The following is a 13,513-nucleotide window of genomic DNA, read 5'->3' as shown; positions in this document are numbered from 1 at the left end:
AGATGTATATATATATATATATGTGTGTGTGTGTATATGTATATATAGGGTGTTCCAATAAAATGTATACATTCTTCAAATTATCTCAACTTGCTACATGAATACGCTATGACACGGTCTCAAAAGATGGTTAGGAATACAGAATGACACTTCCGACCGGGTGAAGCACTTCCCCACTATCATCCTGATATGAGAGCACATTTTGATAGTCACCTGTGAAACAGAGTAGTAGGACAAAGAGGTAATATCGAGTACTACACACGCTCACAAGATTTGACCCCCTACCCATAGATTGCTCTCTTTGGGGGTGCTGGAGGGGCGAGTGGGGATGAAGAGTATGTTAAACACAGATGAGATACACCGAATCAATTGAAAGCAACCATTGAAAGAATGTACGTCAACATCCCAATTGGACTGATTAGTATAGCTTTCCAGTAAATCAGTGAATGTTGTTAGCTGTCCATGGACCACAATGGCAAACAATTTTAACAGTTTTACTAATTAGCCGGTTTCTATATTTGTGCACAATACCTTGATGTGTGAAACTTTTCTTTCTCATTGGAAATGGTCGTTTTATGGTAATTTAAATGTGTATACATTTTAGCATTTTATTGGGGCACACTGAGTATATATATATATATATATATATTAATATATATATATATATATATACATATATATATATACATATATATATACATATATATACAGATATACAGAGAGAGAGAGAGAGAGAGAGAGAGAGAGAGAGAGAGAGAGAGAGAGAGAGAGAGAGTTAAATAAATGATAATAAATTCGGAACAGCGGTCAACAATATATAATTGAGCTTTTTATAGGCATTAGACAAGTATAATTAACAAAATAAATTGATATTGTTTTTTTCTATGTTTCAACGATATTCATAAAATGTCGACATAATCCATCCGCAACGATCATTTCCAGTGATAGGAACATTTCTTTCGAAAGTAAAACGGATAACATTTATTTATATACTGAATTATTTAAAATATTTTGCTTCGGTGAAAATCAATTATTTAACAACAAATGTAATTCTAGCTTTATCATCGTTTGAATACATTTCGATATTAGCTTTACTTAACTGTAATTTGTGAACTAATAACCTGAATGCGCACACTTTGAGAGTTTTCTTTTAAAGTGTAGTATTTTATACAAATCATTTCGATGTTTTAGTGATCCTTTCTATATGCATACCCAGAATTTATTGTCATATGTTTTTGATATTCTACAAATAATAATAGTATTGTGATTAATCATGTGACAGTATGTAATATATAATAAAAGTAATAATAATTAATAATATTTTATACTGTAATACTAGTGTATAATATTAGAAACTATTTTCACTTGTAAAATATCACATTTGTTAACGATAACACTCAATATATTAATACGTATCCACTTATATATGCATGCTGTAGTTTTTAGAATGAAGTCTCATACACTACTCGCATATCTATATTAGAAATAGGTTTAATACATTTTCTAACAGCACGGATTGTTTCTGCTTAATCGTATATTTTTGTAATTTCTACATTTTTCGTGTGGTCGTTCTAATATCTAGGTCGAATTTGTGTAAGAATGTACTATAGTAGTTTTCGTCTATCTGTTATCTTTTTAAAAATACTTTTAACTGATTTTCTTCGGTCGTTTTCGGACAGGAAATCAGTTGAAAGTACTTAAAAAATAGACAGACAAAAACGACTATGGAACTTCCTTACACAAATCTGACTTAGAAGACGACAATACAAAACATTAAGAAATTCAAAACAAAAATAAAATAAGCAGATACGCTCTGTGCTGTTCAACAATGTCTTTCTAAAGACGCTACCTAAATACAAGATATTAGAAATAGATATATATGCCGAGAAATATGTTTCGAGCTTTATAAATAACTAAAATTCATGCTAATTTTAAAACGTTGCAGAATATTTCTATTGCCTTTCGTGTTACTTATTTATATAGTATGAGTGTAATGTGGATAGAAGCATTATATATATATATGTGTGTGTGTGTGTGTTTGTGTGTGTTTCTGTATATGCGAGCGTGTGTGTTTGTATGTTTGTCAGTTTTGTTTTTCTTACCCCGTCTAAATCAGGTCGTGTAAAACCGGCGCGATTCACCGCCTTTTTTCTTGATCGAAAAGTGGTTGTTAGTTTTAAAATGTCTGACTATTATTAGAGAATTTATTGAGTTCAAAGTATTACTGAGTTAATTCATCGATTAAAAATCTTCAATACGTCAATAATAATTTCGTTATTGATAGAATTTATTAAACTTTTATTGTAATCATCGATTTGAATAAAAAAATAATATCTATTTTACTTGTAAATATACGTGTTATTATTTTCCTTATTTTAGACAAATATATAATCATAAACCGATTGTTCATTATTGTAAAAAGTATATTTATATGTATTATACATTTTAAAATAACTAAGGCAATTTGCTTCTTTAAGGCTACATTGCTTAGAGTCACTGTATAACATGATATATACGTTTTGAATCTAGTGTAGACAGAACGTGTTCTACTATCGCGTTATTTGTAGTTTAACTTGAAGTACGTCGCAGTTCATTTCTCTATGGAGAAAAAAATATTTCTTAAAATCGTTAACGGTAGAAAATATTTCCAATTTACATTTAATAAGATAAGTATTTCTTTACTAGGAAAACATCTTTACCACATTATTTGATGCGAAAATATCTTTGGAGTATAGAGCATTAGATGTATGTTTTCATCTGTATAAAAATTGGATTACTTACACTTTGTTTTAACTTTGCAGCGAAAATATATGTAATATATATAAGTAGTTTTTCACGACGTCGTATTTTCAAACCAGCATAATACGTAGTATTTATTGCTCGCAGTTACTGAATTTCCATTAGTAGTTTTGAAAATGTTATATTGTACATAATGCATTGTTTGTTATTAACTGTTTTATAAAAAAATGTGACGACACTGATACTAACACGAGAGGATAAACGGCGGTACCAAAGGCAAAACTCTCAGGCGCATGCATGACGGGAGTACAAGGTTTTACCGAATCACTAGGACGAGTAAAAACCTTATAATATTTGCTATCAATATACGCAATTTCTATCACTCTCTAAATACAAACGGAAACCTTACTTTTTGATATAATGACTTTTGGCGATTTGCACAGATTTCACAGGCTCATGTCCTCCTTGTTACAAGTAAAAATTCAAGGAATTAGACTGTTACTGTTTTTATTCTATTATTATGTTTTTCCCAAGCTTTGAGCCCAGCTAACTCATAAGTACTTTAAATTTTCTTGGAAACCATTGTAAACCTGTTCTTGCTTTTGCAATTGTATTCATAGCCGTGAGCAGTGATTTGTCCCATCAATTATTCTACGAATAAACTGTTCTTCCTCATTTATTTTCACTCTAACCACTCTGTTTTGGCAAGACTCACGTATTTCGCCAAGCAACCTCTCACAAGGTGTTTCTATGAAGACTATTGTATTAATCTTATTTCCCCATCTAGCAATTGCCACTATTTTAACACTATGTTTAATATATTATTAAAACATTTCGGATATTACAAGTGTATATTAGGTAACATATTACATATGATGTGTTAATTTCTCCCATACATTTAAACAAGTTTATTTTGTAATACTCTAAGCCAAAGTAAGATACATTATGATGTCATTATATGGGACAATCCGTGGTTGATTATAAATTAAAGCAATACACGATTGCACCCGTGTTTATTAATTGAATCGTGAACATGGTCGACCGGTGTGCAAAAAAGATAAATAGAAGAGTTACAAATCAAACATAATAATCTGCCAAAGTAACAACCACCTGGTAAATCTTGACTACTCAGTCGTTAGAACATGTCGAAGAATCGCTTAATTGTACCTATCCAGTTTACGATCCAATCTCTATTTACTTCGTGTCGACATTTTCCGGTAGTTTACTTAAGTAGTCTGAAATTTTCGAAACGAACGATGGCAGACGCTAAGTTTGACGTTATTTAGAAATTCACTATTAACATGGGAAAAGAGGGTGTCCGTTGATATAGCTAGTTAAAGTAAATTTTATGATTGAAAAATTAACTGTGGTTTATTGAATTCCCCGAATTTATTTAAACTGGATGTGTTCCAAAAGCTGCCTCTGTACTGTTGTCGCATTGTATAATTTCTGGCGGAAGATTCTGACCCGAGGTTGCCGGAAATATGATATTTAGTTAAATAATGGTGAGCGACACCTGAAGTACAGCAAGATACCTTAAACAAAGAGAAAGATAGATTACCTGTTACATATAGATCAAACAGGCATGTAAGTTATATTCTCCTTTCATGTTATTTACGCTTAATTGATTTTTAATTAATACGGTATCATTGATCATCCTTTTTCTACCAGGCTTTACATTACAAGTGAAACAGTTACATTTGCGAGTGATATTTTTTCAATTGGCGACTAGAAATAATAAAACGGTTATCTAGTGACGACTGTGTCCTTCACAGCGACAATCTTCTAAAAGTCTATTGCTAAATGAAAAATGTATTTTCAACGGTTGTTTTGCTTTAAATAAACGAGGAAATTCAAATTATATAAGCAATAAAAATTAAATAGAACAATATACTATTTTTAACGAGGCCTTTTTAAAAATACTTTGAATGGATTAGAATGTTAATATTTTCAAGTCTAAACATGTAATAAATTCGGTATATATTTATAATTACACTTATTTAAAAATACAGAAAACTCATTATAATTTATGTACACGTCTCGGAATGTATATGTCATATTGTTAGTTTGGCCAGTAAGATTTTTACTTCGCTAATTAACAGAAATATTTAGTTGTCAAGGGTTAGCTAAAGATAAATTTATCTATAGAGCCCTACAAGGAAGCCTTTAGTTATTTAACTGTAACATACGGCATAACTACGTTGCCACGCCGATTATTTCCACTCGTCCTTGACCATTTGCCACTGGACTCAAACAGTGCCAATTAAGGAGACATGTGGTTGGGATTGCGAAACACTTGCCCCACAATTACACGCGCAGCTGCCCCTACAAGGGGTACTCTTTGTCTTTCGAGACTGAATGGATGCATCGGCTGCACATGTTTACACACGTAAACAAAACATCGTGTAGCAGAGAACGACGGAAGGAACATAGGATCAGTGATAACTCAGATTTTTTCTAACAACGGCATTTATTTCCGGGTATTTTCCCGAATAAACTGTGATTTTGCGCTTTCTTACTTACCTCTAATCTATCGAAGGTCGCTTCGAACGTTCTTCGAACGTGCTCTTTTCACTGTGCACCCATTTTCATAGTATTTTTCTACCCTGGTCTTACTCGCATATAGTTCGGTATTTGCATACGCCCGTCCACGGTCTGTTACATGATTATGCATATTATTTTTTTCTTATATTCATTTCTGCATCCTTTCCTAAGCAAACTCATGAATCCTCGCTAGCATCTTGATTTCTGTCTTTTGCTATTGTTTTATACTCAAACCATCCATTTGTACTCGCTAATATAACATATATAATCTAATTTACGCGGTTGATTGCCTTGCGCATCCTCGCAATCTCACTTCAAAAACATCCATAGTTTTGCCCAATATTTTACAATCCAGAATTCTACTCAGTTGCTTCTCTTGCTCAAACTATCATTACATCATTAAAATTCTTATAACATTTGGGAATGTCACCTCTCCCATTTCCATGTACTAGCAAACCCAATAATGCTGGTACAAAGTTCTATTACGTTCAACGGGCTTATATTAATAAGCATATCTCTACTTCAAAAAGAACAGACCCTGTTTACCTTATCAGTTTATGAACTGATTCTTTACACAAGTTTGATAATTAATGTATACAAAAACCTGTAGGACCGATTATTATTTAATTGTATATTTGATACACTCCTGAGTGGGGAATATAATTACAATTGCAACATGAAATTATACATTGTCATGACTCCCGTTAATTTTAATATATTTGAAACGCATCTCCTCTTTTAAAACACACTCAATATATATATATATATATATATATATATATATATATATATATATATATATATATATATATATTTATTTATTAAAACATATATTGTCCCTCTTATTTTATCTTCGTATTTCCCCAATTCTATCCGTCATTGTTTACGCAATCGGATAGCTTTTTTTTAATCGATTGTCATATTTCTCTCTTCATCACTAACACCCATGCCCTAAACAACTTTCATGCGAGGCGCTTTATTTTCTTACATAATTTTTCTGTGATTATCTTCTTATTTCTAGCACATAGCGAAAAATTCCTAATTTTAACCTTTTTCTTAATGCCCTTATAATGATAAAAGTGGTACCGTCTTAACGGTATTTTCTGTTCAGTCTGGTCCAACAGAAAACGCCATCATATCATTATCTATTTTACATTTCAATTTCGTTTCACGGATGTCCCTCTTTTTCTCTTCTCATTCTCTCTCCACTTCGTTTCTAATAGCAGTTTAAAGCACTTAAATGAACATCATCGTCTCCAAAAACGTTTACCTTTATGGAATTAAAGAATTTTTCAGACGATGTTTTTACAATTGGTGACGTCATAATTGTTGTAATATTTACATATTAGTTCAGCTTGTAATGTTCTTTCGTGTTTCGAACACAGTATGTTATTACAGTATTTTTGTTATTCATTCCAATAATGAAGGGGGAAAACAATTTTCTACCATAAAAAGTAAGCGATTTTTTTAAAATACGTAATAAGTATTTTCAATAGCTCAAGTGAAATTTGAAAATAAGAATGTTGAGGCAATGTGTCAATATTTATTATTTGTTTATTATGATTTCGTCAAACGATTTAAAACGTGTGTTTATTGGAAAGAGAATAAATATTATATTCGTTTTCATAAGTGCTGTGGTTTATGCTCTGGAAGGAAGTTGGGTGTGTACATTGTGAATGTAAGCTGTGTGGTTTTTGAAGCGAGGTGTGTTGCAGGAAGACGCTAGGGGTTGGGGGAAGGAAGAGGGGGAATTACGATCTCATGTGGTCTAGCTTTAGGGAGGTATTGGTAATGTTTTAACTTGGCGGTTGTTTATTGGTCAAAGTTTTCGCTTTAGCTTGAAGTAATATTATTCCCTCATTACCGTTAACTTAACTCCCTCTGGTTTTCACGGTTGTTTTTTTTTCTGGTGACAATTACAATATTCATCTATTTTATTCTCAAGTTCTTTATATTTATTTAAGTGGCCGGTGTCAAATAATAATATAGCTAACAATAACGAAAAACGATTAGATAGGAAATTAATTATTCATGAAAAAGACATTCGTAAAATATAGCACTTTTGTTTCCAAATCTACCGATTTAAATGCTAGAAATAACAGAGAAAGTAATTAAGTTTCCATTTTCTTCGAAAATCGTATGCCAATGTTGAGGAAGTAATTTCGAAAAATTGAGAAAACAGTTAATTTTTTTTTTAGTTTCACAAATTAAGTATATATGTTTGCTTATTTTTGTTGCTTTTTTTGTTGCATGTAGCTTTATTAAACTATTTGTAACCTTCCAGAAACTGTTTTTCACAAATAATGCATTATATATCTTATTACTTTTGGTAAATCTTCTGATACGTTAATATTTGAGACATTATTTTTACGAATGTTACCATTTGTTTTACTTGCAATTACATATATTTTCGTTATTATTGTATAGGATAACCAGCTATATAGTCCTTTGTTCGCATAATCTTCGAAATATTATTAAAAAATTGCAAGCGATTTTAACATATGTAAACAGCCAATCACGACTACAAACTGTTAAATAGTTTATATCCCAAAAGAACTAATGAAAATATGTGAAACCGTCCCTTCCCAAGTAACGTAAGAGTCAATCCTGGTCAACGACGACCAAGATGTGACCTTCACGCAGCATATCATCCCATTTTCTTTTGACTCCTAATCGGCGTTTCTCCACGTGCTTGGAACACCACACCCTCGGCTTTTCGCCCCTCGGTTTCCAGGTGGTCTCTCACTACGTTAGCGACCTCTCAGGACGTTTTCTAGGGCCAAGTAATATTCTTAAACGTCCAGAAAATTTATCGGATGCCCTTAGCGACATCGGTCCTTACGCCTTTGTCGACCAACACATACGAGAAGGCTTATAAACTCAATATATCGTCATTAAATTAGCCATGCCATCTGTATTCTCGTCACTGCTTCTTCTCTCGGCACGGTCCCCGTCCGATGCTCCTGAAATACCTCCACAACGAGATCCATCTCGTTATCTACCATGCAACCCCTCGGACTTCCATATTCCCTTGCTCTAATAACAACGAAAACAATTCTATCACAACCCGATATAAGTCAATGATAGCAATGATGCAATAAGAGAGATAGACGCTATTTCTTTAACAAAAACAAATCCTTCTACACAATGGTTTGCTCTCATACTGTCTCATTCTCTCTTTTTTTTTCACTAATTCAATCGACCATTCAATAAACACACACAAAAACACGCTTTAAGGCGTCTACCCCGACAACAGAGAACGTCTAAATAAGTGTTGTACTTATCCAACCTGCATCGCATTCCAGTAATCCTACCCTACCGATGCCAATCTCTCGCAATTTTATCGTTTCTCAGATTAAAAGTTCGGGATCTTCGAAAAAATACTGTTTGCCGTAGTATTGTTTAAAAATCTTTCATCTCAGGTCACTAAAATGACCAAAGGTCGCAATTCGATCTATATTTTTCTCAACTGCAGGTAATCTTAACAGAGTGAGGCTCTTGATAAACGCGCGCCAAATATGAATTGATCCCTTTCATAGGGACCCATTATCACGGGAATCCTGGTCACGGCACGAAAAGTGACCTCTCATGCAGCAGGACCCCGTCAGATTAAATTCCCTGTACGAATTTGGTCAGTCTTCAATCGGGGTCGGGTGTTTCGCAGTCCTTCATGCGTCGAGGGTTGATATGTTGTTCGCTCCGCAGATCGGCCGTACCCTTAAAAAAAAAAAAACAAAAAAAAACAGTAATTCAACAAAACGCCTCCCGGCGGTAAGACAATTCAATTCACGCTAAAAACAAACTTCGTTTTTTTTCTAGTCTACTTATTAAGTCACACACACACACACACACACACACACACACACACACACACACACACACACACACATATATATATATATTTCATTACAAATACATAGTTTAAATAATCCGAATAATTTCACCTTTCTCGTGGTCTCTTGCGTTGGGGGGGGGGGTCGTGGAGAGTCATAAAGTGGGCGAAGTGATTAACTCGACTCTTCTGCGTTTAAACACGCAAGCTAGATCAAGCTCAATCAATCCTAATCTTCAATCTCAATATGTCGTTTTTCGGTTTCGCTCTCGCTTATGAATGGCGGGGTGGAGTTAGGCTGGGTGGACTTTGCAACCAATCACAGTGTCAACTTCCGGCATATTTTGATTGGTCTAAATAGACGGTTGGGATTTCTCATAAATTGCACCTGCGAGCCGCGGGCGGTTTTTCTTATGACCCTTCGGTCACGTCCATAACCCCAGGTCGGCGTAACTTTACTTAAAGACTAAACAATTATTCCCTAACCTTTAGTCATCCTTCGTTTGCAACAACAACGAAAATGTTTTCGTTATATCTCTCAAAAATGACATTGTATGTCGATTGATTAAGCAAAAACACATTTATTCTTTTTTCTCAGCAGGGATTTTTGCAGTCGCCCGGGTACCACAAGGTTTAAAAAAAAGTCACATCTGCCTTTTTAAGTTTCATCGCGCTTTTGGGGATGCTCGACCGCCATGAAGGACGGTCATGTCACAAACATGTGGAAACGTAATTGCTATTGCGTGTGATTTCAGTGAAAGTGAGAAATTCACGTTTAATATTGAAGAAAAATGAAATGATATTTACCGGTAAAATGGCTTTAATATCCTCGTTTTTTTTTCTCTAATCAACTAGTCAGCTATGTGTAGTCAGGTTTATTGCATTTGATAACTTTTACTTAGTGTAAGATATTTTGTTATGTTTCATTTTATTATGTGTTAATAGTTAATTAGTTCCTTTTTATTAAAACGGTTTCAAAAACTGTGCAATCTGATTGGAATTTTATATATATATATATATATATATATATATATATATTAAATTGTAATTCAATGAATTTCAAAAAACTCTCATTGAAATGAAATGAAGTGGTTGAGTTTCATATCAAAGAATTTTTATTATTCTAAGCAAGACAAAGAATGTTTTAGAAAGTTTATCTCCTTAACCTATAGGGTTTCGATGTCTACCATCTCATCAGAGGAGTGAAAATATTAGCAAATATTTATAAAGGTATGCACCCTATTTGCTAAAGTCAGTGAGACATGGAAAGTCAAAGTGAAAATAATCCATTTAGCAGAAGTCCTGTAGCAGGAGTATTTGTAGAAAAAGGATATGAATGTTTTTGTTGATCCAACTTGTTTGGTAAAATCCATATTATACGTTCTTTACATCCGTTTGGTAATAGTTTCCAAGTTATATCCTGGGTAATCCGCATAGCTGTGTATATATCCGAATCGGGCAAGTGCTTCTCACGTTTACATAACCACTGATTGTTAAATAAAAACTATTCCGAAGTATATATATATATATATATATATATATATATATATATATATTCGATTAATTTTAACGTCTTTAAAGTGTACATTAGAGTATATATATAAATAGTTTAAATCGTAAATATATGTGGTTCGTTTAGGTTTGAAAAGTATTCCAACTTGCAATGAAAAATGCAAATATAATTCGTAAATTCCGATTTAATAAAAATGCAAAAGCATTTAGTTCCCTTTTTATTGGCATATTTTAACCGCGGAAAAATTTAGCACGACTTTACTCACACAATACAGCATTTGCCCTCGTGTCAAGTAAAATATGATGTTTTCTTTATTCAGTACTTGTAATACATGGGTATGAAATTTGCTTAGCATATTAATTTCAACACTGACCGGCAAATTTTCAACAAATTATTTATGTATTTTAATATTTTAATTTTAAAAGAAAGTAAAGCAGTAAAGCAGAATGATTTTTTTTTAAATTTGAAACGCTAACATATTAAAACATGTTTTTATGTGTTTTGTTTGTTAGGGGTGTACAAAATAACACGTATAAAAATAAATATAATAAAATAAACAGATGATCCACGCAAATTGTCGATTTTATAACAAGTTTGTTTTTTATGGGTATGTTTTTATATTTTCGCATGTGCACAGAAGTTGTTAATCAGATGAACAATTTCAATGCCTAAAAAAGATGATTTGATTTTCACAGTATTATATATATATATATATATATATATATATATATATATATATATATATATATATCCTCGGACAACTAAGAAACCTTGGAAATTTCTTTTTTTATATATTTTGTTACGTCACCAATCACTAGTGTCCCCAGTAGGGCTGGTATACGGCTTCACAATATATATTGTTAATCTGTATACCAGTCCTACTGGGGACACTAGAGATTGGTGACAAAACGAAATATATAAAAAAGAAATTTCCCAGGATTCTTAGTAATCCGGTGATATGAAAAAGGGAATCCCTCTCGAAGACAACAATAAAATGAAGTATATTGGGCAGCGAAATCACACGAGAAATTATGAGGACAAATACACGTGAAAATTAACAAACTTTTATTCATATATAAGCAATAAAATTTAATTCAAGAAAAACAAATAAATATATAACTAAGTGAAATAATCTTATTCAAATGTTACTAAGAGTATATCTGTATATATATATATATATATATATATATATATATATATATATATATATATATATATATATATATATATAGACATCATACAGATTATTTTGATATTTAAGAAAAAGTTCCTCTGCGCTGTTTGAAATCGATCATACATTATATGGAAGAGGAGCGAGAGAGATGAAAAGTTTTAGATCGATAACTCACGAGTTTCCTTTTAATACGTGTTCTTTTTGTTGTTTTTAGATTTCTTCCTTTTCGTCTGTTTATATTCAATCGTTTTACAAGTGTTATGTGCACGCAGTAAGTTCGAAATTCTCGTTTCTGATTAGCATGTGAATCACTGGCCTGTCGTTATTATTTCGCTGTTTTCCCGACTTTTCGCCAAGATAGATGGTCGTGGGGTTTATTCTTGTTCCGTTAATATTTTGGCTTTGGCAACCAGTTAAAATTGACTTTTGCCGCCGCCGCCGCCGCCGCCGCCTTCGCAGCCACCCTCGTGCCGTCGCCGCCGTCGTCCTCGTCTAGTAACTATGTCTCGTAAATGTTCACCTCCGTCGTAACCGCCGCTGCCGATAGTTGCTTTGCGACGTCGTCGTGGTCTTTCGTTGTCTGCACTTTCATGCCCTAAACTGTCGTTGACAACTTTTGTCAACTCACTTTCTCTATATATAAGGTATACCTCTCTATATATACAGTTTATCTCTCTATATATATGGTCTATTTCTCTCTATATACGGTATATTTCTCTCTATCTTTTCTTCCCCACTCTCTCAGTTATTTGGGTTTTTTTAATATTTCTTTTTCAGCCCTTTTGTTAACACTTCCTCCTCCTGCTGTAGGCAGGACTCCTCCAGTTTTTCTCCTGTTTTGTTTACATAATAGAAAACGAGCAGAGAGCAACCCTTTGTTGAGCACAAAATAATAATATAAAGGTAGAGAAAACATATTTTCTCGGTTTGAAAATCAATAAAAATACTTTATTACACATTTTTAAAAATGCATCGCAATATATATATATATATATATATATGTATATATATATATATATATATATGTATATATACTAGACTACACGTGACCCGTTGGGTCAGTATGTTATATTAGCTATGGAATTAATGTATGAGCGTGACACTTGTGACGTAAAGAAAACATTTTTTGTGATATTATGAATTATTTCTAGGAGAGTATATTACAATGAAAGAAAATATAGATAGGTTTCTATAGGTCGTTCTGTTTATAATTGTTTATTTTTGAAAAATATCTTACATACATTGAATTATAAGTAGTTTGCCCTACGTATAGGTAAATGTGCACTGAACAGATACTATGTATATGTATAAAAGCGAAAATGTGTGTATGTATGTATGTTTGTTTGTTTGTTTGTTTGTTTTTGTGCATGTCTGCAAAAGGCTTTTTTCGTCGGCCTTATCGCTCGAAAAATTAAAAAAAAAATCATTTTCGGAGTCATATATTTATGTTGGTAATGTAGAAGATAATGTATCAATGTTTTTTAAGAACGGTGTATTACAAAATGGAGAATAGATTTTTTAAAAATAAGAGAAGGTGGAAGTTAAATCGTTGTTTAAAAAGTCTCTTATGGTTGTCAACGTGTTAAAGAAGATTTATTCATGAGAAAATTGCATGTAAATAACTTAAACATAGTACGGAAATAAATGATGTTACAATAATGACGAAAGTATTCACAATTGTTTATTTTGATAATTTAAACTAGAAGAAAAT

The 13,513-nt window shown here is 32.5% G+C and overlaps 1 protein-coding gene across 3 annotated transcripts in view; it reads left to right on the top strand.

Annotated features, from left to right (window-relative positions):
* The window catches only part of LOC145288242 (uncharacterized), a 33,157-nt gene that overhangs the window by 9,830 nt on the left and 9,814 nt on the right, over nt 1-13,513 (top strand). The window contains exon 1 of one of the 3 annotated variants that reach the window (XM_080136279.1): nt 6,626-6,737. The exons of the other annotated variants lie outside the window; for them this stretch is intronic. The gene's annotated coding sequence lies outside the window, so the exon portion shown is untranslated. Of the gene's footprint in view, nt 1-6,625; nt 6,738-13,513 lie in introns of those variants that run through there. 3 annotated transcript variants of the gene reach the window in all.

This window comes from Euprymna scolopes, chromosome 11 (assembly GCF_053919585.1).
Source record: "Euprymna scolopes isolate OS-2025 chromosome 11, ASM5391958v1, whole genome shotgun sequence".
Taxonomy (NCBI): domain Eukaryota; kingdom Metazoa; phylum Mollusca; class Cephalopoda; order Sepiida; family Sepiolidae; genus Euprymna; species Euprymna scolopes.
The sequence above is the reverse complement of the archived record's forward strand: the minus strand, read 5'-3'. Positions and strand labels throughout refer to the sequence as shown.